The sequence below is a fragment of the Lagenorhynchus albirostris genome, chromosome 2 (assembly GCF_949774975.1).
Source record: "Lagenorhynchus albirostris chromosome 2, mLagAlb1.1, whole genome shotgun sequence".
Classification (NCBI taxonomy): Eukaryota; Metazoa; Chordata; class Mammalia; order Artiodactyla; family Delphinidae; genus Lagenorhynchus; species Lagenorhynchus albirostris.
In genome coordinates, this window is record NC_083096.1 from 184,486,342 (window position 1) to 184,510,459 (window position 24,118).

General features: G+C 57.7%; 1 protein-coding gene across 3 annotated transcripts in view; it reads right to left on the reverse strand.

The window, feature by feature from the left end:
- PRDM16 (PR/SET domain 16) overlaps positions 1–24,118 on the reverse strand; it is a 322,206-nt gene that overhangs the window by 192,061 nt on the left and 106,027 nt on the right. The gene's annotated exons all lie outside the window — the stretch shown is intronic.

Below are 24,118 nucleotides of genomic sequence, written 5' to 3' on the forward strand. Positions count from 1 at the left end.
CCTGCAATGCACACACACTCAATCACACCCATGCACGCACACACACAAGTCTGCACGCACATGCATGCACGCACACATGTACACACAAGCACATATGCAAGCACACACACATTCAAGTACATACACGTGCATAAGCACACATACAAGAGCACACAAGTACACATACAAGTATGCATGCACACACAAACACATATACAGGCACACATGTGTGCACGTACAAGTGCACAAATGCCCACATTCAAGTATGCACACACGCACAAGCACACGCGTGTGAGCACTGTGTGCACACACAAGCACACACACGCACACAAACATGGATGCACATACATGCACGTACACGCACATATACAAGTTTAAATGCATGCTCACACACATGCACACACAAGCACACATGCAAGCATACACACATGCACACATTCAAGTACACACGCATGCATGCACAAGCACACACAAAACATGGACGCACACACATGTACAAGCATATGCACAGGTTCACATGCGTGCACACACAAGCACGTATACAAGCACACAAAAGTATGCACACACGCACACGCACACACAAGCACACACCCCATGGAGGCACCCTGTGCCACTTCCTGCAGGTTTATTGCTCTCCAAGAACCAAGGCTGGCTGCTGGCTGAGATGCTGGGGTAAGCAGCCCCGCGGGTGGAGTGGGGCATGGAGGGTGGCCAGCCCTGTCTTCCCACGGCCATGGCGAATGGCCTCAAGCAGGCCCCAGAAGAGCAAGGACAAGGGTGGCCCGGGGGACAGTGTCCCGGCATCTCAGAGCGGAGAGACGAGCGGAGCCAAACCACACTCGTTTCCAACACTGAACCCACTGACGCCTCGACGTAACCAAGACATTTCATTTCACGCTAGACCCGTCTTTCCTTAGGGGCCCACCAAGAGCTCATTTAAAACTAGATCAAGTCCACGGCTTCCGAAACTGGCAAACTAGGCCTTTAGAAGAGACACACCATCAAGCCGACCCTTTATTCATCTCGGGATTGAGGTGGACGTTTCCAGGGAGAGACTCACACTTACTTCTGATTGTTCTACTTAGAAAGAAATCAGTGCTGACAACGCGACCCAGGGGCTCACGGTGACCAGCTCGGTACCTGGCAGGCGGCAGCCTCTGAATGATACACACACCTAAGGAGTGACTGAACAGGCGAACAAACGTCTAATGAACCAATAAAATAAGTAAATGCCTGATGAGTAAGTAAACCAACATACACTAGTAAGTTAATAAACAAGTATCCAAGTGAACAAAGGAGTATACATCTAGTGAGTGAATAAATATCTAATGAATGACTAGATAAACACATATGTACCTAGACGTCAAGAATAGCCCTTTCCAGAAGATGTGGTGTGTACACACACACACACACACACACACACACAATGGAATACTACTTAGCCACAAAAAGAGTGAAATAATGTCATTTGCAGCAACATGGATGGACCTAGAGACTATCATACCAAGTGAAGTAAGTCAGAAAGAAATAGACAAATACCATATGATATCACTTATATGTGGAATCTAAAATATAACATAAATGAACTCATCTACGAAACAGAAACAGACCCACAGACATGGAGAACAGACTTGTGGTTGCCAAGGCAGGGGGTGGGGGAGGGATGAACTGGGAGTTGGGATTAGCAGATGCAAACTATTATATATAGAATGGATAAACAACAAGGTCCTACTGTAGAGCACAGGGAACTATATTCAATATCCTGTGATAAACCATAATGGAAAAGAATATGAAAAAGAATGTATATATATGTATAACTGAATCACTTTGTTGTACAGCAGAAATTAATACAACATTGGAAATCAACCATACTTAAATGAAGTAAATTAAAAAAAAAAAAAAGAATATCCCTTTCCAGCCCCTTGAATCCAGGGCACACATTCAACGGCAAATTCTCTTGGATTTTGATCCCTTAAACTTAGCATATGGTATCTGTTCTTTAGACCATGTCTAGGAAATATTTTATCCGCCTTATCATGTGGCTTAAGCTACTGAAATTGGACCTGAATGTCAAACACGCACGCACATGCGCGCGCACAGACACACACACACACACACACACACACACACACACACACACACCCCTCTGAGAGTCTCCTGTGACGCCCTGGACTGGGCTGCCTGCAGGTCTGGGCTCTGACCTAGATTCTGAGTCTGCCCAGCCTCTTCCTGTGTCTGCAGGATGGGTCACCTTCCTGGGCCTCAGTTTCCCCATCTGACACAGGAAGAACATTCCTCATGGCAATAGCTCAGAGCTGAACGGGTCACAGAGACAATGTCACCTGGAAGCCAGCCCTACTGCCCGTGCAGTTAGCCAGCCGCAAGCCCACAACAACGAAGTTTAACTGCCTATATGCTGCATATAAAGCACTATTTTCTGATAGAATAAATCAATATATTCATCTTCTAGACATTCACACCTGGGTTACTTTTTAAAGTAAGATGATACTAATAATCGCTGATTTTCTGTGGCTGAGAAAGAAAGGTAGCCTTAAAGTGTCAGAGGTCCTTCGTGTAAATGTCTCTAGAAAGTGCGACACTATTTCCTGTGCGAAATAAGGACTTTGCTAGTGGGCCGGCAGGAGAATGAACGACAGGGAACGTTTCGGGACTCCTCACTAGCCAGGGAGGGTAGAAGGCAGCTAGTGGCAGATACTTTTCTAGAACATCAGCCTTAGCCAGATCCTCTTTTTCTGCCAGTTTGGAAAATTCTGAAGACAGTCCTGGGCCGCGAGACACATCTGTGGCCCAGAACTCGGGGAGGGTACTGCCTGGGGTAGGTGGGGCTGAGTCTCCTGGGGTCAGTTGCCAGGGAAAACCCCAAAGCAAAAGGTGCACTTGCAGTAAACTGGTGTTGCCAAAGGCTCCTGACCTGGGGTCCCAGGAAGCTCCCCTGGGTGCCCGGCTTCCCCGCCCCTGGGGTGCCGTCAGCTGAAACGTGTGGAGGGAATATGGCCGCTACAGCCACTCCATGCTCAGCGCTGCTGGTCTGGCCCCCAAGGGAGCCCTTTATGGAAGTCACCTCTCCAAACCTCCCCAGGAAAAGGGAGCCTGGGTTGGCTCCAGTCTGTCCAAGGTCATGACGGGGCAGGTGTGGAGGTTGGGTCAACCCGTCAGCACCCGGGGACGGGCCACAGTGGAGCTGTATTCTCTGCTGTTGAATGCAGGGTGTTGCCTGGACTCCTGTGGTTTTAAGTGTGACCATGCTTGGTGAATCCCAATCGAAGGTTTATTTCATGTCCTTAACTTCCTGTCCCTTTCCTACTCCGGCATGAGCCTTTCCCAGATCTATCATTCATTTTTCTTGTCACTGGAGCCAAAGCACTCCCATACTTTTGACTAAGACCTTCAAGGCCACCAGATGTCACCCAATGTCAGTCCTTCCCTAGCGAGCGTAGCCCCGATCATTCCCTTCTGAGTCTCTTGGAATTCCCAAGATGCCCTTGTGTTTGTAGATTCCCCAGAGTTATGCCCAAGGCCGCTCCCCAGCCCCCAAGCACAAGGAAGGCTGGAATAAGTCAACCAGACTGTGGAGATACCACCCCGACCCGCATAAGAGCGTGAATGCCTGCTGAGGCGAGAGCAAAACGGTTCTGCGCAGAGCGCACCAGCTCCTTCCATCACCAAGAGCCTCTGCCTCTGTGTGGGGGTCCTGGCGGGGAAGCCACGGTGGCGTGTGTCCAGGTGACCCAGGCCGGCCACATCCCCTCATGCCATCGGGGCCCCCAGCCCTGCCTCCTGGCCCTGGCACAGCCCCGGGTCTGGAGGGGCCTGCGGCCTGCTCAGCCACCCAGAGGCTGGAGCACAAGCTCATCCCTGTTCAGGGCCGGACAGAAGGCTGTAGAAGGGGCAGGAAGAGGCCCCTCCTCTGCTCTCTCCGTGTCTCAGCTGGGCTCTCCTGGATGCCTGCACTGCAGCCTCAGGACAAACCTGGGGGCCCCCAAACCGGCCAGACCCTTCGAATAGAGAACAGGTGATGCCCAGGCCAGAGGCCATGTGGACGAGACCCCCCAGCCTGGTCCTGAGCCCACCAGCTACGTCACCCCCAGATCCTGCCTCAAAGGGGCCGATTGCACACGTTCCTCTCCTGACGCTGGCCGCTGGGCAGGAACGTGCACACGGTAGGAGGTCCGAGGAGGGCTAAGGCAGGACGGGGCTTGAGGCGCGTGTCAGGGCAGAGCAGGACGCGGCCGGCGCCTGGGCCCCCTGGAGCCTGTAAGCCTCGCGGGTCCCCTGTGGGCACCTGGTCCTGGCAGAGGACAAAGGTCTCGGAGGGCACCACAGGAAACTGTTCCAGAGGAAGAAGCCGGAATAGGGGGCTCACGGGCTCCTACTTAAGTCCTGTGGTTCTTAACTGGGGGTTCCCACTGCCCAGGAGACACGGGCAATGTCTGGAGACACCTGGTCGTCACCATCGGGCTGGGGATGCTCCTGGCGTCCAGCCAACTAAACATCCTGTGTCGCCCACTGCAGGGAGTGCCAGGCCCCAAGAGTCAACGGAGCCAGAAATGCCTTTGTGGGGGTCACGCCACTTGCCCCTGCCCCCCCTTGGGCTGGTGCCCCTAGGACAGACAACCTGACTGTGGGGACCCCCACGGGCTGCAGAGGGACCGGCCCTCTGAACGTGGGACATGCAGGGCAGACCGTCCCCTCCACAGTCCCCATCACTGCAACAGCCCGAGGGGCTGGGATCCCTGTACAGACAGGCACTGAGGCTGGGGGCGGTGGTGGAGTGACATTTTCAAGGCAGAGCCAGGATTTGCATCCAGGGCTGTGGAAACGGGTCTTGAGGCCACGCAGCCTTAAGGCCAGTGAATCGGGCAAAGGGCCTTCCGGCGGTTGCTGCCCACAAGCAGGGATCATAACTAAATCTGAAGGCAGCTGCCTTAAAGCAGCGTCCGCTCCTACGCTAGCTCTGCCCAGCGACCCTGAACTCCAAATGTACTTGCTTCCCCCTTGAAACTCTCAATGGAAGCACAGTGGCCTCCGTGGGAGCAAAGCGTCAGTATCTGCACCAAGCGCGGAGGCCAAAGGCACTGAGATCGTAAAGCTAGCTGCTCAAAAGGAAACTGGCCTTACATTTAGGTCTTTAGCCCATTTTGAGTATCTTTTTGTGTACGGCATTCGGGAGCATTCTAATTTCATTCTTTTACATGTAGCTGTCCAGTTTTCCCAGCACCACTTATCAAAGAGGCCGTCTTTTCTCCATTGTATATTCTTGCCTCCTTTATCAAAGGTAGGGTGACCATATGTGCATGGGTTTATCTCTGGAAAACATAGGCAGAACACTCTATGACATAAACCACAGCAAGATCCTTTTTGACCCACCTCCTAGAGAAATGGAAATAAAAACAAAAATAAACAAATGGGACCTAATGAACGTAAAAGCCTTTGCACAGCAAAGGAAAACATAAACAGGACGAAAAGACAACCCTCAGAATGGGAGAAAATATTTGCAAATGAAGCAACTGACAAAGGATTAATCTCCAAAATATACAAGCAGCTCATGAAGCTCAATATCAAAAAAACAACCAACCCAATCCAAAAATGGGCAGAAGACCTAAAGAGACATTTCTCCAAAGAAGATATACAGATGGCCAACAAACACACGAAAGAATGCTCAATGTCATTAATCATTAGAGAAATGCAAATCAAAACTACAATGAGATATCATCTCACACCAGTCAGAATGGCCATCATCAAAAAATCTACAAACAATAAATGCTGGAGAGCGTGTGGAGAAAAGGGAACACTCTTGCACTGCTGGTGGGAATGTGAATTGGTACAGCCACTATGGAGAACAGTATGGAGGTTCCTTAAACAACTACAAATAGAACTACCATACGACCCAGCAATCCCACTACTGGGCATGTACCCAGAGAAAACGATAATTCAAAAGGAGTCATGTACCACACTGTTCATTGCAGCTCTATTTACAATAGCCAGGACATGGAAGCAACCTAAGTGTCCATCGACAGATGGATGGATAAAGATGTGGCACATATATACAATGGAATATTACTCAGCCATGAAAAGAAACGAAATTGAGGTATTTGTAGTGAGGTGGATGGAACTAGAGTCTGTCATACAGAGTGAAGTTAGTCAGAGAAAAACAGATACCATATGCTAACACGTATATATGGAATCTAAAAAAAAAAAAAGGTTCTGAAGAAACTAGGGGCAGGACAGGAATAAAGACGCAGACGTAGAGAATGGACTTGAGGACATGGGGAAGGGGAAGGGTAAGCTGGGACAAAGTGAGAGAGTAGTACGGACATATATACACTACCAAATGTAAAATAGATAGCTAGTGGGAAGCAGCCGCATAGCACAGGGAGATCAGCTCGGTGCTTTGTGACCACCTAGAGGGGTGGGATAGGGAGGGTGGGAGGGAGACGCAAGAGGAAGGAGATACAGGGATACATGTATACGTATAGCTGATTCACTTTGCTATACAGCAGAAGATACCACAACACTACAAAGCAATTATACTCCAATAAAGATGTTAAAAAAAAAAAGGAAACTGGCCGGGCTCCTCCACCCAGGGCACTCACACAGCAGGGGCACTTGGAGGGGTGGAATTAATGAAATGACCTTGCATTTTGTAACTGCGAATTTCCTTCCCGGCCTAACGGGGGGCTAGTGCGCTGGGCTAGGGCCCCTGGGAAGCCCGTTTGGAGGTGCAAGCTGGCGGGGCTGGTACGCCGGCCCCTGCGTGGACGCGCCCACCTGCCGGAAAGCCTCCTCCACCGTCCTTCAGGCTCTGGGTCCTGACTTGGCCGGTGGCTCCTTGGCCTTCTGTGGGCCCTGCCTGCCTTCCTGGGAGCTGGCGTACGGTGGAACGCACAGGTGGCGTGCTCTCCTCCGTGCACCCCCGCGTGGGCTGCTCAGCGACTCAGAAGGGTCCTCGCTTCCTGGGCCAGACCCCGGGCTTGAGGAGCCCCTGCAGGGGGTTGGAGTCCCCAACTCCAGTCACCTCGCCTCCCCGGGGGCTGTTTCCTTACTGCTGCTCAGGAAACAGACTGATGGTCCACGGGAAAGTAAACGAACGGTACACCTGCCGTTTCCTACAGCAGCCAGGTCTCTGCCCTGCCGAGGGGCCCTCCCACTCCCCACGCCAGACACGCAAGGGTCCCCGGGTGCCTCGCTGCCCATAAACGTGTGCTTGCTCGTCCCCGAGGGCACAGGTCCAAGCCCACCCGGCAGCCTCCCCTGGAAACAGCCTCGCTCAGCCTGGGACTCGGGCATGGCTGTGCTTTCTCCCCAGCTTCCAGCCAAAGCTGCACAGCAAAATCAGAGACCGTCGACAGTGCTCGCGCTCTGCCACAGTTCTGTGCTGAGGAGCTCGTGAGCGTTCTGGAACAGGGGCTGTGAGGCTAGGCCCCGAGACACCTTGAAAGGGCCAGGACTTGCCGTCTACACGGGCATCGTTCTTGCACGGGTACCTGGCAGGCCTCCCCCACTCCATGGACGGGAGGGACACATGGGCCCCAGGGAGCAGTGGCACAGCCAGACTACCCGTGACACCCCGAAACGAAGGCAGCGCGCCAACAGCCCGATTCCATTCCTAAACACCCACTCTCGGGCACTGACGCTCGGGGACCCCCTCACGTTCACCGGACAGCCCTTCGGGGTCAACACAGGAGAGGTGTGATCGGGCTCAAGTCTGTGGGGGTCAGTGGGCTCTCAAAGGCCACCATCGGCAGCTCTGTGACCCCCGACAAGGCGCCTTTGCTGAGAGACTTGGGACAGCGGTGCTGCTTGGTGCCATCAGGGACACGAACGAGGTGGGGTGCTGTGAACCGGTCCACGACTCCAGGAACCCCTGGGGAAAGCGAGCCTCATCGTGGGCTGGTCAGGGCCCAGCTGGACCAGGCAGGGGTGGCGGCTGTGCACCTCGCTCTCTGCAAAGCCCTGGAAGTCTGGAGTCGGGGCCCTTTGCGTCCCCCGGGCTTTCAGTTCCCCTACGAGAGGGTTAACTGCGCGGGACCCCGAGATTCCGGCCGCTAATCCGGCACATGCGGCCCACACTCCGAGGGTAGAGTGGGCAATGGTCAGCCGGCTCCCCTCGCTGTGGGGGACCGTGAATAGCAAATCAGCTCGTCCAAGTGGGCAATTACCAGGGGCCGAGCCAGCCTGTCCTCGGCTCCCCCCAGAGGCACCCCAGCCCCCAGAACCTCACACATACCACTTTCCTTTCATCTCCTCCAGGCCTGCCTGAGAATCAGATCCTGCCTCGTTCCTAATTCTTATTCTTTTTAGAAAACGGATTAGGAAAATCTCATCTGGAAAATTAATTAATGTGTGAATTCAACAAATATTTACTGAGCGTAGCACTTTGTTAAGTATTTAGTTTTTACATAACTTGTATGTTTCCCCCTCCCACTTTTGGTTGGCTGGTCAAGTTTCCGGCTGGTCCATTTCTGTATTTCACGCGTTTAGTTGCTATTTCCAATAATATTATTCTCTAATTCAACTATTAAGATATATATATTCTTGCATACCCAGTCGGCCACCAAAGCACATATTAAACCTCGAAATTTTAAGTGGAGACAGAAATCAAATGGCCTTGCCGGACGACCGGGGTCAGGCGTCCTTGGCGGCCACGGCCCCACTAACCCGGGTGACACGGCCCACGGTCCCAGGAGATCGCAGGAGACGGGGACTCTCTGGAGGCCCTTGATGAGTGCCCAGCGACTGTGTCCGCTGTCATCCCACCACTGGCACTGGGGATTATTTTCAATGCCCCACTTTCCCGTCCCCCTAACCCTCCTGTCACTGGCTGTAGGTAAGTACACCCTCCTAGAGCAGCCCCCGCCCCCAGCCAGACAAAAGTGAACTGGCCTCCTCTTTCCCCAAGAAAGGAAGCCGAGCCTTTTCATGGGCTGTGAATGGGGCCCCTCATTTAGGCCGCATTATACCCGGGCCTTCATTTCCCCTTTCCTTCTTTCCCGCATTCAGGGGGGCTCTGACTTCAACTAATTCAATGACAATCCCGCCAGGCCTTCCCAGCTCCCGACCCGGGAGCACATTGTCTGGGGTGCAGGCTTCCCCTCGGCCGGGTCCGCTCTCCAATTAGCCAACTGCTGGGCCTTCTGTCCTTCCCGCTCCTCCCTGCCAGCCGCTCATTTTTAACCATTTCCTTTTGAACCGGACTGCGGAGGGCCCTTGGGGGAGAGCCTGGCGCCGGGTCGGCCGACCCGGGCTCAGGTCACACTCGTGCTGCAGAACTGGCACTGGCCTCGCAGAAAACGTGAAGACCAGGCATAGGCGGGCAGCCAGGCTCTGCTGTCCCGACCTCAGCCCACGCTGTCCTCCTGGGATGGCGAGGTGGCCGAGGCCTGCAGCTGCTCCTGAGGCGTCAGCACTGCCTCGGGGCCGGTTTGGGATGTCTTAGAGCTTTGGTCCCGATGACCGCTTTCTTCTGAATGTCGACACTGCATCTCTGACCCCCAAGCCAATCTCTCCTGCTTGAAGAAAAAGCGTCCCAAGGCCTGCAGGGAGCCACGTTCCCTCTGGTTTTTTCCGTCGCAGGTTCACGGAGTTCGTACGCACACCCACACGCACACGCGCGCACGCACAACGGGGCTCAGACGAGGCGGGTGTCGGAGAGTGGTCAACCCAATCCCCATGTTTATTCCACTGCTGTTATCTTCGAAAGAAAGACGTTGGAATTGGCTAAAAATGTCAACCCTGGGCTCTGACTTGGGTTAGCAAGGTTGTCATCAACTAAAGCCCTCCTGAGTCCCCACCCCTCATGCTCCCAACACAGGCACGGTTCCTCTTGGTGTCAGGAGGAGACCTGGCCGGGAGGGTTTGGGCACCAGCACCCACGCAGAGACACGGAACCGGGTGTGCGTCACCACTGGCTCCTCTCCTACAACACCTGGGGATGACTCAGCGCAGGTATTTGCTCTCTGAGGGTCTGTAATGAGCTGAATTGTGTCATCCTCCCCCCGATTCATAGTTGAAGTCCTAACCCCAGCACCTCCTAATGTGACCTGATGTGGAAATAGAACGCTTACAGATGTAATTAGTTAAGATGAGGTCATGCCGGGGTGGGTGGGCCCCGGGGACAGGTCCCCCCTGAGAGGCTGCAGAGGGACCACGGCCCTGCCGACATCCTGATCTGGGACCGCCAGCCAGCCTCCAGACTCTGAGGGTGGGCGCCTGGGTGAAGCTGCCCATCGCACGCAGGCAACTCTGGGCGCCTGGGTGAAGCTGCCCATCGCACGCAGGCAACTCTGGGCGCCTGGGTGAAGCTGCCCATCGCACGCAGGCAACTCTGGGCGCCTGGGTGAAGCTGCCCATCGCACGCAGGCAACTCTGGGCGTCTGGGTGAAGCTGCCCATCGCACGCAGGCAACTCTGGGCGCCTGGGTGAAGCTGCCCATCGCACGCAGGCAACTCTGGGCGCCTGGGTGAAGCTGCCCATCGCACGCAGGCAACTCTGGGCGTCTGGGTGAAGCTGCCCATCGCACGCAGGCAACTCTGGGCGCAGCAGCTACTCCTTACTGTCACGCGCCCTGCGCTCAGAAATACTCAGCATCCAATCGACCAACTGGCCGATTCGAAAACTGCCGCACAGGGAGAACTCACCAAGGCCGCCTTGGCCGTCACATCCTCATTTTCCAAGTCCTCATTGTTTGCTAAATCCAGTGTCTGAGGAGTGGGGTGGAGTCGTCTGAGGGGTACCTACTAAAGACTCCGCCCAGCCCCCCTGCTTCTGCGTAACCTCCCGGAGAACTTGGTGAGCAAACCAGCACGTGGCTTTCCGCACCGCTCAGGAGGAGGTGGGAGGGAGACGGTACGCATATGCCTCCATGCATCCCTGTGGCTTCAAGGCTGGGTACCTCAACAGAGATGAGAAGGCCATCAAGGGGGGCAGAGCTTCTGTGCGGAGAGACAGGGGCCAGGTGCTGGGGCTGGAGCCGCTGAGGGCCCCATGCTGACCCTTCAGTCCAGAGGATGTACCAGCCTTGCCCATCCCAGGGAGCAGACTTTACAGGAATATGTAAATGCAAAGGTTGCCGTGTGGGGCCCACGCATCTTGGCCTGTGTTTTGAATGTATTGAAAGTAGGCATTTCTTATTTCCAAAGGGTCCCCCGAAAGGGGCACATTCGGGTCCTCCAGCGAGGCAGTTCCCAAGGCTAAGAAGACTCGCGTGCATTTCAGCTCACAGTGGAAAGAGAGAGAACGAGTTCTACGGAAATTTTAACCACCACGTGGTGGTGGAGCGACGTCCAGTGAAAAATTACTCACTTTCTCTTCCCCCCAGATCCAGCAAAGAAATCTCTCCCCCGCTCTCCACTTCCCCACCTCTTAAAGGCGAATACCAGAGTATTCAAACGACACCTGCCTTCAGGGCAATTCACTTCAGTCCTTGCTTAACAAGTGGAGAAACCGAGGCCCAGAGATGGGGCTGGCTGCTCGGGTCTCTATCCACGGCACGGCTCCCCCTCGCCTCGTGACACAGACATCTCGGTAACCTGTATGCTGCCTCTTAGAAAACCTCATGAATTTATCTGATGTTTAAAAGGAACAACAAGAGAAGGCTGGATGCGGCCATTCTAACCCTCATCTACTCAGCGTTAATGGGGGTGATGCCGTCCTGATAACAGCATGGTAGGTCCTGGCTGTCCTGGGGCTTTGAAGGCCCTTGAAAGTGAAGGATTCAAGAACTGCCCCAACTCACGCAGGGCCAGGCAGCCAGCAGCCGGGCCAGGTCTCCCTGCACGTCCCCGCGTCTGCCGGATTCTCCCAGCGTGAGGGACGCATCTGTTTACTGGAAACAGGTGACAAGAGCAAATCCCAGTCTGGGAGCAGGAGTCTGATGTTCTAGGGGGCAGCCGGAAAGCCCTCCCGACCTCCGACCTCCACCCGGGAGGCACAGGGCGCTGGCGGGGTGCGGGGGTGGCTTAGCACAGCCAAGCCCCAGAGGGCAGTGGGCCCCTCGCTGCAGGGAGCCCTGCCTGGTGGATGTGTGACTTCCGTGGACCTGGACAGGCACAGCTAAACAAGGAAGCCAGAGGTGCTGGGGTCAGTGCTCTGGGCTCAACCCCAGGGTGCAGAGGTGGGGAATCCTCCGGACCCAGCGCACTAGCTCGAATGGATTGGGAAGCCACACTCAGTAAAGGCGGAGGCACGAGCGGGTAGGAGGTGCTGACCCAGAGCAGGACGTGCCCCATCCTAGTGGGTCCAGCTGGAGAATCAGCCTCCCCTGTCCCAGCACGGAGGACCCACCCGAGGGAGCGGCCGCGAGAACCGTGCAGCTCTGCTGGGGAGCGGAAGCCCAGGGTCCCCAGGCCTCCCTGGGCCTGACCGGCCAGCTGATGGGGTGAGCCCATCTTCAATGTATTCTAGGTTCCAAGAAGGATTAAATTAGGAGGTCAATCCAAGACAGACCTTCAAAAGTTGGGGAATTCTGGTGTTGTCTTCGGGCTGTCAATGGGCCCCGGGTTCCCACAGGAGCCTCTCCGGTTGGGGCCTGGTGTGGACTGTACGTCTGTCTGGGTGAAGCAAGTGTGGGAGAAGGCAGGGAGTCCGGGCTGCCAGGGTGTCACCGAGAAACTAGTGACTCTACCAACCTCAGTCCTGCGAGGCCCTTTGAGGGCTTGCTGCTCCAAGGGGCCGTCCCACATCCTCAGGGCTGACTCAGAAGCCCCAGTGAAGACCAGAGTCCAGACCTCACCAGGGACTGGTCCCTGAGGGCTACCGGACTGACGGGGGAGCAGCAGAGGCACTGGGAGCTTAGCTGGCCCAGCGGCCCTTGGACAGGCCAGGCCCAGGCTGGGCTGCCCTCCCGAATGCCCAGGTCAGTTCCTCGTGGGCTGGAGATTCCACCTCTCAGCCCCGGTGCCGCGTGTCCTCCATCCCTGGACGAGCTTTCAAGTCAGTGCCACGAGAGCCTCCCCCATGGCGATGCAGGCTTTATGGACAAGGCAAATACGTTCCCCTCAGCATGGCAGCCCCTATGATACAATCAGTGGAGTCTGAAGGCTTTTATCAAAATGCAAAACAGACCCCTTTTCCGTCTCCCTCCTCGAAGGAAGGCAACGAGGTTCACGCTCCCTGAGCTGCCTCCCCAGCGTCCTTGTGGCCCATCCCTGTCGTCGCTGTCGTCGTCATCCTCCCCCTCCCCCCCTCCTCTATCCCCCCCGGCCTCTCAGCCATCCCTCGCTCTCTGCCCGTCCACCTGTGATCTGCCACCCCAGAGCTCAGCGGCCTCCGCCGGGCGCTCCGGGGCCACAGGCCATTTCATCACCGTTATTTTTACTTAAGTCCAGCGTGCCTCATACTTTGTCCACGAGGTTTTACCTCGGCCCTGAAGGAGGCCAGGGCAGGGGGCTTGGCCACCTTGCCTGGACCCCGCCACCTGCAGGCCTCACCCTCTCTGACGAGCCCCATCCTTCCCCACGGCAACGCACAGTTCCCATCCCCGCGGACCCTGAGGTGTGCCATTGAGAACGAACCAGCCGGGCGTCCTAATACCCGTCCACCCCCAGTTGGCAGTGCTCTCCCGGGCCTCCACTGAGTACCGGCTGAAAGGAAGGCTGATAAATTAGTCTAGAGGGAAACAAGGCGGCTTCTACTTGTAAAAGGTCATTGCGACTTTGTTCTGGGTGAGGGTTTATCTCAGCTGCCGCGGGGACAGACAATGCCTTGGGCCTAAAAGGCAGAAATCTTAGCTCTGCTCCTGAAATGACTGTGCTGATAAGCCGGAATGGACTTTAGAAAGATCTAAATGGGAAAGGAGTGGATGTAGGTATTGTTCAACATGATTGAACAGGGATGACACAATGGGATGTGCAATTAAACTGGGCATTAGCCCAGAAGGCAGGAACGCAGACTGAAAGCCAGACAAAGGTGCTCCCGTGGCCCGCTCAGGGCTGGTGATCCTGGCCCTGCCCTGGCCAGCCGGGCAAGGGGCACAGCTGGGATAGGAGGACAGCAGGACGGGAGCCCCGCGTGCCCTGGGCGCTGCTGTGGAGGCTGGCGCCTCTCTTCAAGCCAACCCCCTGGAAACACGGTGGCACGTGTCACAGGGGGACAGGCACACAGGTGAGCAGGGACCGGCACGCTGACTCCTGGGATGATGCCAGGGCATCCTGCCTTAGCATCTTCCCACGCGGAGGAGCAGACACGACCACCAACACCAACGCGCATCCTGTCGGCTGACTTAAAACGTCACCTTTAGGACATTTTCTTCAGTGTGCTCTAAGCAATATGAGGGCCGGGCGGGACGCCGCCCCAGGACACTGGCTCCGGGGGGTCCCGCGGGGCCTGCTGCCGTGCGCCCAGACTGACCTCTCGCCCGGAGAGGCCCTCCTGGCCTGACCTGGCCTCGATCAGAGCAAACCCAGCTGCATCTCAGTGCCCAGCAGGGCCGCAGAGAGTGGAGGGAGCCCTACGCCAGCCCCGAGCAGAGCAGGAGAGGGTGGCCTGCTGGGGGACCCTCCGACAGCTGCTGCCCCTGGACGCGTGGTGAGTGGCTGCATCATCCCGGTTTCTGTCTGAGGCCGAGGTGGCCTGTGACACGCTGAGAGCATTCCTAACCTGGGGATGACCAGCCCACAGAAATTCCCAACCCGAGAGAACCTTTGATAAGCAGGTCTGGCTGGGAGGTCCACGCCCTTGTCCCGTGACCCAGGGAGACCTTTTATGGCCTGCGAGGCCTGGGATGTTCAACTGACCCAGCAGGGAGGGAGGCCCAGGGAGGGGGTGGACGATGGGCCAGCCAAGGCCGTGCTGGGGGTCCCCGGGGAGCCTCCTGGCCAGTAGCTGCCGGCTCTCAGGAGGGGCCACCCTCCCGGCCCGTCCTGCTCTCTGCGAGGCCACTGCTGGGCAAGTACTTGAAATAATCTTTCCGTGTATATGAGCGACACTGCAGATGCCTCAGTCTTAGCAGGTGGGTCCCACCACTTGCTTCCTGCCTGGGGGAGACGGGCTCAGCCCGGAGAGGGCCGGCCAGAGGCAGCCCAGGCCAAACCTGAGAGCTACCCCCGCTCGGCCGGCGGTATGGGTGCAGACAGAGGAGGCTGAGGGGTACGTCTGAGCCACTCCACACCTTACTGGTCCCCGCTTCCCTGGAGGAGCTGGGGCCCGGGCCATCACCCACTGGACAGGGTGGTGGGGGTGGAACGCGCACGAGGGCTGGGGGCTGCTCTAACTGCTGGCGGCTGGTGCACGGGGCCAGTGCGGCTGGCCCAGTCTCCGTTCTCAGCATGCGTTGGCTGCAGGAACTACAGGGGTAAGCGGCAAGGCAGAAGGATGCCGCCTGGGGGCTCCCTGTCTGGTCCCTCGCCCCTGTGCTAACTTACCATGTGACCCCGTGGGACCCCCTTCCCTTTCTAGGGCTCGGGGTTCCCACCTGCACAGTGAGGGGGAGAAATGGTGATGCCCCAAGTAATATCCAGGCGTGACACAGACGATCGGTGCCCGGGAAGCACCCCCTGCCCCAAACTTGACCATCAGGCCATGCCCTTGGGCGGGTGTCGGGTCACTGGTCAGTCTCCAGCAGGCTCCCCCCCGGAGGACAGCAGTGCCAGTGGCCAGCTGTCGGGGTGCGGGTGGGATCGCTCCGGGGCCCCTTCCCGGCCTCACCTGCCGCCCAGAGCTCCACCAGGAGGACAGTGGGGCCGCCGGGCTGCGCCTGGCTCCGGGCTTGGGGGCGGTGGCGGAGGGGTGCGGGGGCAGGAGCAGGGAAATCCACAGTAAGCCCCTTTCTTGGGGCTTCCACCCGGGAATGGAGACCTCCCAGTGGCCCCTCTTCCACTGCTAAATAGAATGCAGATTCCTGGTGACCCCCGTCAGGAATTCTAATCCACTAGGTAAGGGTGGGGCCCCGAATCTGCATTTTGAAGGTGACTGGGGGATCCTCAGCACGACCGTTTGAGACCCGCAGCTCCGTGGGACCCACGCCTGAGGTGAGCAGGTGGCAAAGATGTCCTTTTAGATTCCTGGACTTTGCGCCTTGCAGGCTGATGGCCTGGGGCGGGAACCCCATGGTTCCTGCCTGAACACGTCTGCCCCCGCCAGCCAGGCCCCAGGCGCCCTGGGACCAGATCAGGATCCTGGCTCCAGAGAGGCTGATGGCTCTCTCCGGGGTCCAGAGAATTCCACAGCGGGGCACCTGAGGGGTGGACACTAATGCCCGCCAGGCCCTGCTACGGTCCATCGGGCTGGGACTTGGGATCTACTTACAGACAGAATGAGGACCACGGAGTAGAAAGCGCCTTGCGTGGCCAGCGTGTGCACACAGCAGGGGCCTAATGAACGCCAGGCCTTCCCCTCTCGCCCACGCTTTGGGCCACAGAGCAGCTGTCCAGTCAGCCTGCCCCAGCCTCGCCAGTCCCGCCCAGCACAGGGACCCAGGTGCCCTTGCCATCGTCCCTGAACGTGTGATCCCCATTTCCCTTAAAGAAAAAGGAGGCGGGAGGGCAGGAAGAGGTGACAGAGCACCCCATGCTTGCCGGCTTTCTGGGAGCCAGTGGGATAGGCTGAGCCCAGGTCCCCTGGGGAGGCTGAGCGGCCACCCGGAGGAGAAGCCATCTTGCCCTCCTTCCACCTTCCCACTGGCTCCCTTCTGACAACCCCAAGGCTATTTCCACGTCTCTGGTTCACAAGCAGCCTGCTCCAGGGTAAGGGCGGGCTTGTTGTCACTGGTGTGAGTGTGTGTGTGTTCCTGTGTGTGTGTGTGATACAGATGGTAACATACCATTTAAGAAGTTGGTATTCATGGACGTCTCTCGAATATGAAAAGAAAATATTTATTTCCTTTTTCGCTTGTGAATCAGAATGCTCTATTTAAAGAAAGTACCCTCTGCTGGACTGTGTCTGAGTTATTACCCCTTAAGGAAATAAAGAAGAACTACCAGGGAGGTATTCTTAGTCATTCTCTCTCCTTTTTCCGAAAATTCCTTATATACCCGTGCCTCGGAGCTGGGCCTAAGATAGTGCAGGATTTCATGGCATTCTTGGGCTAAAAACGTCTGGACCTGATGTCATGGTGCTTGGGAGAGATGGCAGAGGGTCTGCGCTGGGAGCGGTTCCCGAGGAAACGCGAGGGCATGGGTTTCTGTGTCCCCAGCCCCGCTGCACAAGCGCAGCCAGGCCGCCTCCCACTCGGCCCTGTTCCCACAGGACAGCCCCTCTCGTCGGATCCGGATTCCTGTTTGACAGCCTGGGAAGAGGTCCCCAAACCTGTTATCATCCAGGTGTTTCCACGGTGTGTGAACATTCACTGGGCGGCAGCTTAGACTTTGGACGCTTCCTGAATACACGTTACGCCTCCTAAACACATTCAGAAAATCATTCCAGGGGGACAAAAAGGCCCTGCCATGTTTCTAGGTCTAAAATAAAATTCCAGACCACGCAGAAGGAGGGTCAGTGTCAGGGGTGAATTAGCCGGCTGGGCAGAGGAGGGCAAAGTAAAGGGAGACTCCGGGCTCCCGTGTCCCTGCGGGGCGGGATGCTGCCGGGATGGTCCCAGTGTGTAACCTGGTGCCACGGAGAGAAAGGACAGAAAAGACTGGGGACTGAGAATACCAAGCCCTGTGAGTAAGGCCGTCAGACCAACAAGAGGCCCAGCCTTTACAGTGGAGACCGGTCCTGGCCCCCTTCCCCAACAGGCTTTCCCGCACGGCTGGAATTCCAAGAGTAAACACAGCAAGATGGTCTAAGACCCAAAAACAAAGAAGCAAAGAAGCATTGCCTCGGCATGGCCCGAGAGCACTTGCCCCGCGGGCTTCAGGGTGGAGAATGCACGGAAGAGGCTGAAGTGTGATCCTTGCACCAGGATGAACGTGGACGAGAGAGGGTAGGAAGTGTGCTCGTGTGTGTGTGCAGCACGGAGCACGGCCACCTGTACTTGGGCCGCAGGGGTGGCTCTGGGACAAGCCGTTCCCCGCAGTAGCATCGCCTGCGGAGTATCTGGATGCCCCCAGCGACCCGACCCAAATCGTCCCCCTTGCCTCCCGGGGCCCCTGGTGCAGATGCTGGAGGTCCGGAAGGATCCCCCACTTCTCCTTCTTTCCAGACTGGCTATTCTCACCCCCACGGCACATTCTAACTTCCTAGAAGTTTTCACAAACCCAGTGCTCAGGGAGGTTTCTTGGGACTTTTGGTTCAAAACCAGGACAGTCCTGGGCAAAACAGACACGGCTAGTCCCTCATCTGGCCAAAGCCTGGCGTCTCTCGGGTGAGGTCTGGGCACCTGCTTTTCTGATGCTCCAGGCGATTCGGTGTGAGGCTCTCGGATGGAGACCTCTGCTCTCAGGTCTCAGACGCCCGGGAAACGTCTGAAGGGCAGTCCTGACCTTCAAGTACCAGCTGTCACATTTTGCTCTGCAAACTTAGCAGACGCTGTCTAGAGCCAGGGCTTGTCCCTCCTCCCAGGCTGCGTGACCCTCCTCTCGGGGTCACCTGGAGCAGTGGGGGGCTGCTGAGCCCAGCTTTCCTCTCTCACCGTCCTGGGGCCACAGGTCCATCCACGGGTGGGCTGGGGCTGAAAGAGCCGGGGATTCTGTGGCTGTCGGCAGTTCAGGGCCACAGAGGAGGTGCCCGCCGGCTGGACACCAGCTCTGCTTCCACAGGGCTGCTGGCGAATGACACGCCTGCGGGTGCAGACCAGCCGCCACTGTTGCTGTTCCCCCTGGAGGTTGAGCACCTCCTTCCTGAGCCTTGGGGAACGGCCAGGCCTGGCCATAGGGGCGCTGGCTGCCTCAGCTCTTTTGAGGCCCGACAGGCACCCACAGCGCCAGGAGCTCAGTGCAGGGGGCAGGGCGCTGGGAAGCTCAGGCTTCCGGGGCTACCAGGTGCATCCAGGATCTTTCAGGTGACAAGTCCAGCACGTGTCTGTCTCCCGGTGGACGGGATTTCTCGTTTGGTCCTTATGCGGCAGGGACTAGAGAGAATCGAAGCCCATTCCCAAGAGCCTCGGGAACCCTGTCCCAGGAGTAGGTGGGTGCTTGGTTATAACAGGAGTCACTGCTCCTGAGCCCAGGCCTTGATGGCCTTGGGGGCAGGGAGCCCCCGGGGTGTTGGTGAATCGTGCTCACATTCAGGGGTGTGGTAAGTTCAGCAGGAAAGAGGACAGGGTCCTTGAGGCCAGAGCGTGAGGGAAGAAAGAAGTGGAGGCCCGTTCCCCACGGAGACCTGGGGCCAGCGCTGAGGTGCCCACGTGACTCCCGGCCAGGCTGGGGCAGGTGCCAGGGCGCAGAGGCCAGCCCCGCCCAGGAGCTCCTGCCCCTCCCCGTGTCGCACTGAATTTGGTCTCAGCCAGTCTTACATTAGCAGCAACGTCTCATAATCTGAGCGTGCGCGGCTGGGTAGCAGCTTTTGCCTGGAACATCCCCTGCCCTAGCATCTCGGGATGTGCTGGCCGCCCGTGGTCCTCGGGGGTGGCCGGTGGGTCCTGGCCCTCGCCAGAGCCATGCAGGGGGAGCCCTGGACCCCAGAGGAGCTGGCTTGGGGGCCGTGTGATGGTAGCACCCGAGAGACAGGGCAGCCTGAGGCCTTGGGGCAACTCCCCCTGTGACCCTGGAGCTTCCCACAGGCCCTGGCCCAGACACGGCCATTTGTTGATTGAGCAAATGAACACGTATATTAATATTCAGGAACCATAGCCAACGGGATGAGGTAATCCACTCAAGTCAGTTCTTCAGATAATTGCAGCCCCATCAATTCACGTTAACGTTTTCCACCAGCTCCTTAAACAGAGGCAGACGCATGTTCTTCCGACAGATGATGCTTGAGTGCTAGCTACAGGCTGGGCAAAGCTCTGGGCCCCGGAGAGCCTGCCTTTCTGGGGGAGACAAGCGCTGCACCAGGAAACAAACAGAACCGGGTGCTTGCGGTGTGCAAACCACTCCTGCCACCTCCCCGTGGAGACCAGCACAGCTGCAGGGCCCCGCCTCGGGGGCAGGTGGCGCCTCTGAGGAGAGGGCGCCACAGCCCAGCTCCCTCTGGGCTGTCGCTCGCAGCCACCTCTTAATTAGCAAAATAAACAGCACGATGATAAATGTCATGATTTACTCAACAAATGATCAAAATCATTGTTTTTCAGACCCCAGGGCAATAAAATGCAATCACTGGGTGATTTATTCTGGGCAGGCTGTGTCTGGGGGGAGGGGTCCGGGAGTTCGCGCATCCTCCCGGGCACGAGGACAGACGACCTTCCTTTGAGATGGAGCCCACGGGGGCCGTTTCCACACACCCCACGCTCCCATCTGCGTCCAAGGATGCGGCTGCCAGGTCCGGGGAGCTCGCAGAGCCCATCTGTGCTTTCTTCCAAAATGACAGGGAGTCACTTCCTGGTGTCCCCCAAAGCACCCGGTGGGAGTGGGGGAAGGTTTAGAGTCATTGAATGTTCCTGACGCCCACATGGGGAGGAAGGGCAGATGAACAGAGGGGGGAGGGTGCCAGCCGTGGGGCGCACACGCACCTCCCCATTTTGCTCAAGTAAAATTCCTACATGGAACAAGGCTGCTCCTGCCACCTTGACCCTGAAAATGCCAGGTCACTCATGCTGCCCCAGCAGGGACAGAGGCATCGCGTCACCGGAAACCGTGTGCACCACAAAAAGAGAAAAGGAGATGGGACCCTTGGATTTTAGTTCAATGGAATGGTCCGCGATAGGAATTCTGTTCTCTGGGTAGAAAGAAAATTGTTTCCATGGTTTACCAAAAGGAGGGTAGGAATAATCGGTTTGACCTTGATTTTGAGCCCGTCCCCCGAGGGACACCCACCCTGTGCCTGCAAGGGGCTGTCTCTGGACCCCCCTCTCCTGCTGGACCCCAACACCAGACCTCACAGGAGCAAGCACACTCCGAGCCCGGCCAGGCCACAAAACGCTCCCACCACCCTCCGCCCCTCAGGGATCCAGATCCTCCCAGGCACTTCCTCAGAGCTCCTTTGCCACCCTCGCTACAACGTCATTACCTGTTCTTTCTTCTCCGGGAACTAAACGTCATGTAAATTGTAGTAAAACCAAATCAACCTGATTTACGAAGCTTCATTACCAGCATGAGATTCAACATCGACACACACACAACTCGGGACCGGACTGCAGGCCTTTGGGTATTGTCCCTGGGACCTGCCTCTGGCGGTCCTGCGTCTGCCCTGGCCTCCTTGGCTGTGACACTTAGGCCCTGACGTGTTGCTAGCGATTGCCTTGGTCGCCAGGCCTGCTCTGGGCTGAGCTGGCCGCAGGCCCGGGGACAGTGTCCCAGCAGGGGCATGTGAGGGCGTGGCCAGCGGCCTCACCTCGGGACTCCGGGGCTCGCTGGAGACCCTTCTGCGGTCCGGAGCCACAGAAGGATCCAGGCTCTGGAGGCTGGGCTTTCCGCCCCTAATCTCGAGCCCTGTTTGCAGCAGAGCAAAGGCGAGGACCACGCCTGCCCTTGAAGGGGCAGCAGCCGCCGCTCCTCTGGCCCAGATGCTGTCACACTCGAGCAGGGCACAGAAACAAAGTGACACATCGGTCGCCTGTTTCAGGATGCGAGTGAGGCTCTTTGAGTTCCACCCCAGAGACCCACGGTGCTAGAAAGAAACCACCTCGACCTTATGATTTATTTCAAGCAAAAGCGGGTTCGCCCTGATTTTCGGGGTGCCTACTTCGTCCTCCCCCTCCTTCCAGCCCGATTCTGCCCTTGGGGCTCGGCCACGATGACGGTGACACAGACAGCTGCTCACGACCGCATTGGACGGGACGGGACGGGAGGCCGCGAAGCCCAGAGCAGGTGGTCAGGGCCCGGACTCGCCGAGGAAACAAAGTCAGATCCCGCCGGCGCGTCTGGAACTCTACGTGGGGACGTGGACTCGGCTCGCTCCGGGGGGAGGTGGCGGTCAGGTCACGGCCCCGGAATCAAGGCGCTGTCGGGGGAGGTGCCGTGGAGGGGAGCGTTCCCGCACGTACACGGAGGACAAGTGATATCGCAAAGTCAACAGGCACCACCGGGCAGATAAGAGCCACGGCCCGTACCAGGCCCGGCACCCAGGGCGGCGGCGATACGGGCTGTTTCTTTAAAAATAGAGCAAACAGAGGCCTGCATCAGAGCAGACAAGAGCCAGGTTGCCTCAAGGTCACCCATCGCCTACCCGTAGGGTCCGTTTGCCCTGCAGCATCTGAAGGCGCCTCCTAATTCAACAGTCCAGGCCTTTCCGAGCACGCGACACAACACCCATAAATTCCTTCCGAACAGCCAGGCGGGAAGGACAGGACAGGCCGTCTGCAAAAAGCCACTGAACAGCCCAAACCACTTACCTGTCACGTTGTCCAAAGATGCTCTCCTCGGCCCAGCGAGGGCCAGCCACCCTGTGGGTCTCCGAAGAGCACACGACCTGCCTCCAGGAGGGCCGCACCTCCCAACTCCTCACCTCCCACCTCACCTTGCTCCCTCCTGGCCGGCCGCTTCTGCAGGTGACCCGACCTCGAGAGGCACACACGGCGTCGGGCGCCTGGGGACAGCAGGGCACGGTCCAGCTGGCCGAGCTGCGGCCTCCCCCACTCTGGACCGTTGTGAATTCTGGCTGGCCTGCTCTTCCGTCCATCTGGTCAACCCACTACCCCTCTAAACCTTCAAAGTCTACAGAGCTCAGGCTGTCAGCTGGCATCCGGCAGGGGGCTTCTGTGTCCCCTGATGTCTACACTCCATGTGCTACCACAAGCCACACTCCACCAGCTTGCTGGAGAGCGGGGGCGTCCTGCGTTCGGGGCACCCCCGTGTCCTTGTGAAGGGCATGGCGGTCTCAGGTCTGCGGCCACTGCCACCAGCACGTGCACCGACTCAGGCAGCCTCTTTGACCTTTACGGAGGGTTTCCAAAGCTGACGGGCCCGGGGGAGATGCTCAAGGGCTGCGGGGGGTCCAGGAGCTTCCCAGGGGTTAGGAAGAGGCCGTGCACATCTCTAGGGAGCAGCAGAGGCTCCAAGGCAGCCTTCCAAGCTGTAAAGACCCATGAGAGGGGAAAGACAGATCCAGATTCGCCCCTTGCTGTACACAGAACGCCGAGACGCACAGCTTGGGAACTTCTCCAAAGCCACGGAGCAGCTGCGGGGAGTCGGCTCCCCTGACCCCCGCTGCCCTGGTCCACCGTAGGGGACACGGCTGCCAGCCACACAAGGCCCTCTTCCCTCCTTGGACAGCGCGCCCCTTCCTAGAACTGACCTCCGTCCAAGCACTTTTGGAAGTTGTGAAACACCCAGAAGGAATCTGCGTTGGCATTTGCATTTTCCGTCCAGGCAGGGTCCCTGCCAAGAATACCACCGAGCATTGGCCCTGTGGAGCCAGCAGAAAGGCTAGGACCAGAGGGGAGAGCGCGCCTGTGGGGCCCACGGGCCTTCTGAGACCACCCTGAAAGCCCCCCCACTGGGGCCCAGCGACGCTCGTGGCCCGAGCAGGATACCTCCAGAGGGAGGGCCGCCTTTGGGGGTGTCAGTGGCCACCCCCCACCTAACCGGCCTCCCTCTCCTGACCGCACATGGGCTCCAGGACCCTCGAGCCAGGCCCAGGTCGCCAGGGAAATGTTAACCACAAGGTGCGCCTCTCTGTCCCCGCTCGTGTGAGAAGCGCGGGCTGCTCTCAGGGAGCCCGCTGACCGGGCAGCCCGGCAGGAGGCCCTTGGCATGGACGTGCCTGGGGCATCTGCGGCAGCGCGGCCACCAGGCACGTTTTACAAGCTGCCCCTGGCTGCTCCTGCCAGGAGGTGGGCCCCCATCTGAGGGGCTTTCCCGGGAGCAGAGACTCCTGCTCTGGGAGAGGCCATCCATCTCTGAGGTTCTGCCAAGATTGCAGCCTTAGCACCTAAGATCCAGACGGGAAGCTCAGGGGGTTTAAGACATGAGCTCATTAAAGACACATTTCCGGGAAGAGAGCGGGCACAGCGGACGGGGGCTGCCAGGCAGCTACGAGGCCCTCTGGTGTTTTCGGAGTCGCGTCATGCAAGCCGCAGGATAAAATAAGCCTGGGAAATGTGACATTCGAACGCTCTCTCCTACCCAGCCTCCTGCCCCCGGCGGCTCAGCTCACCCGGCTTTATAAACAGATGGAGCGCGAGATAAATGGCCGCGATCAGTCACCC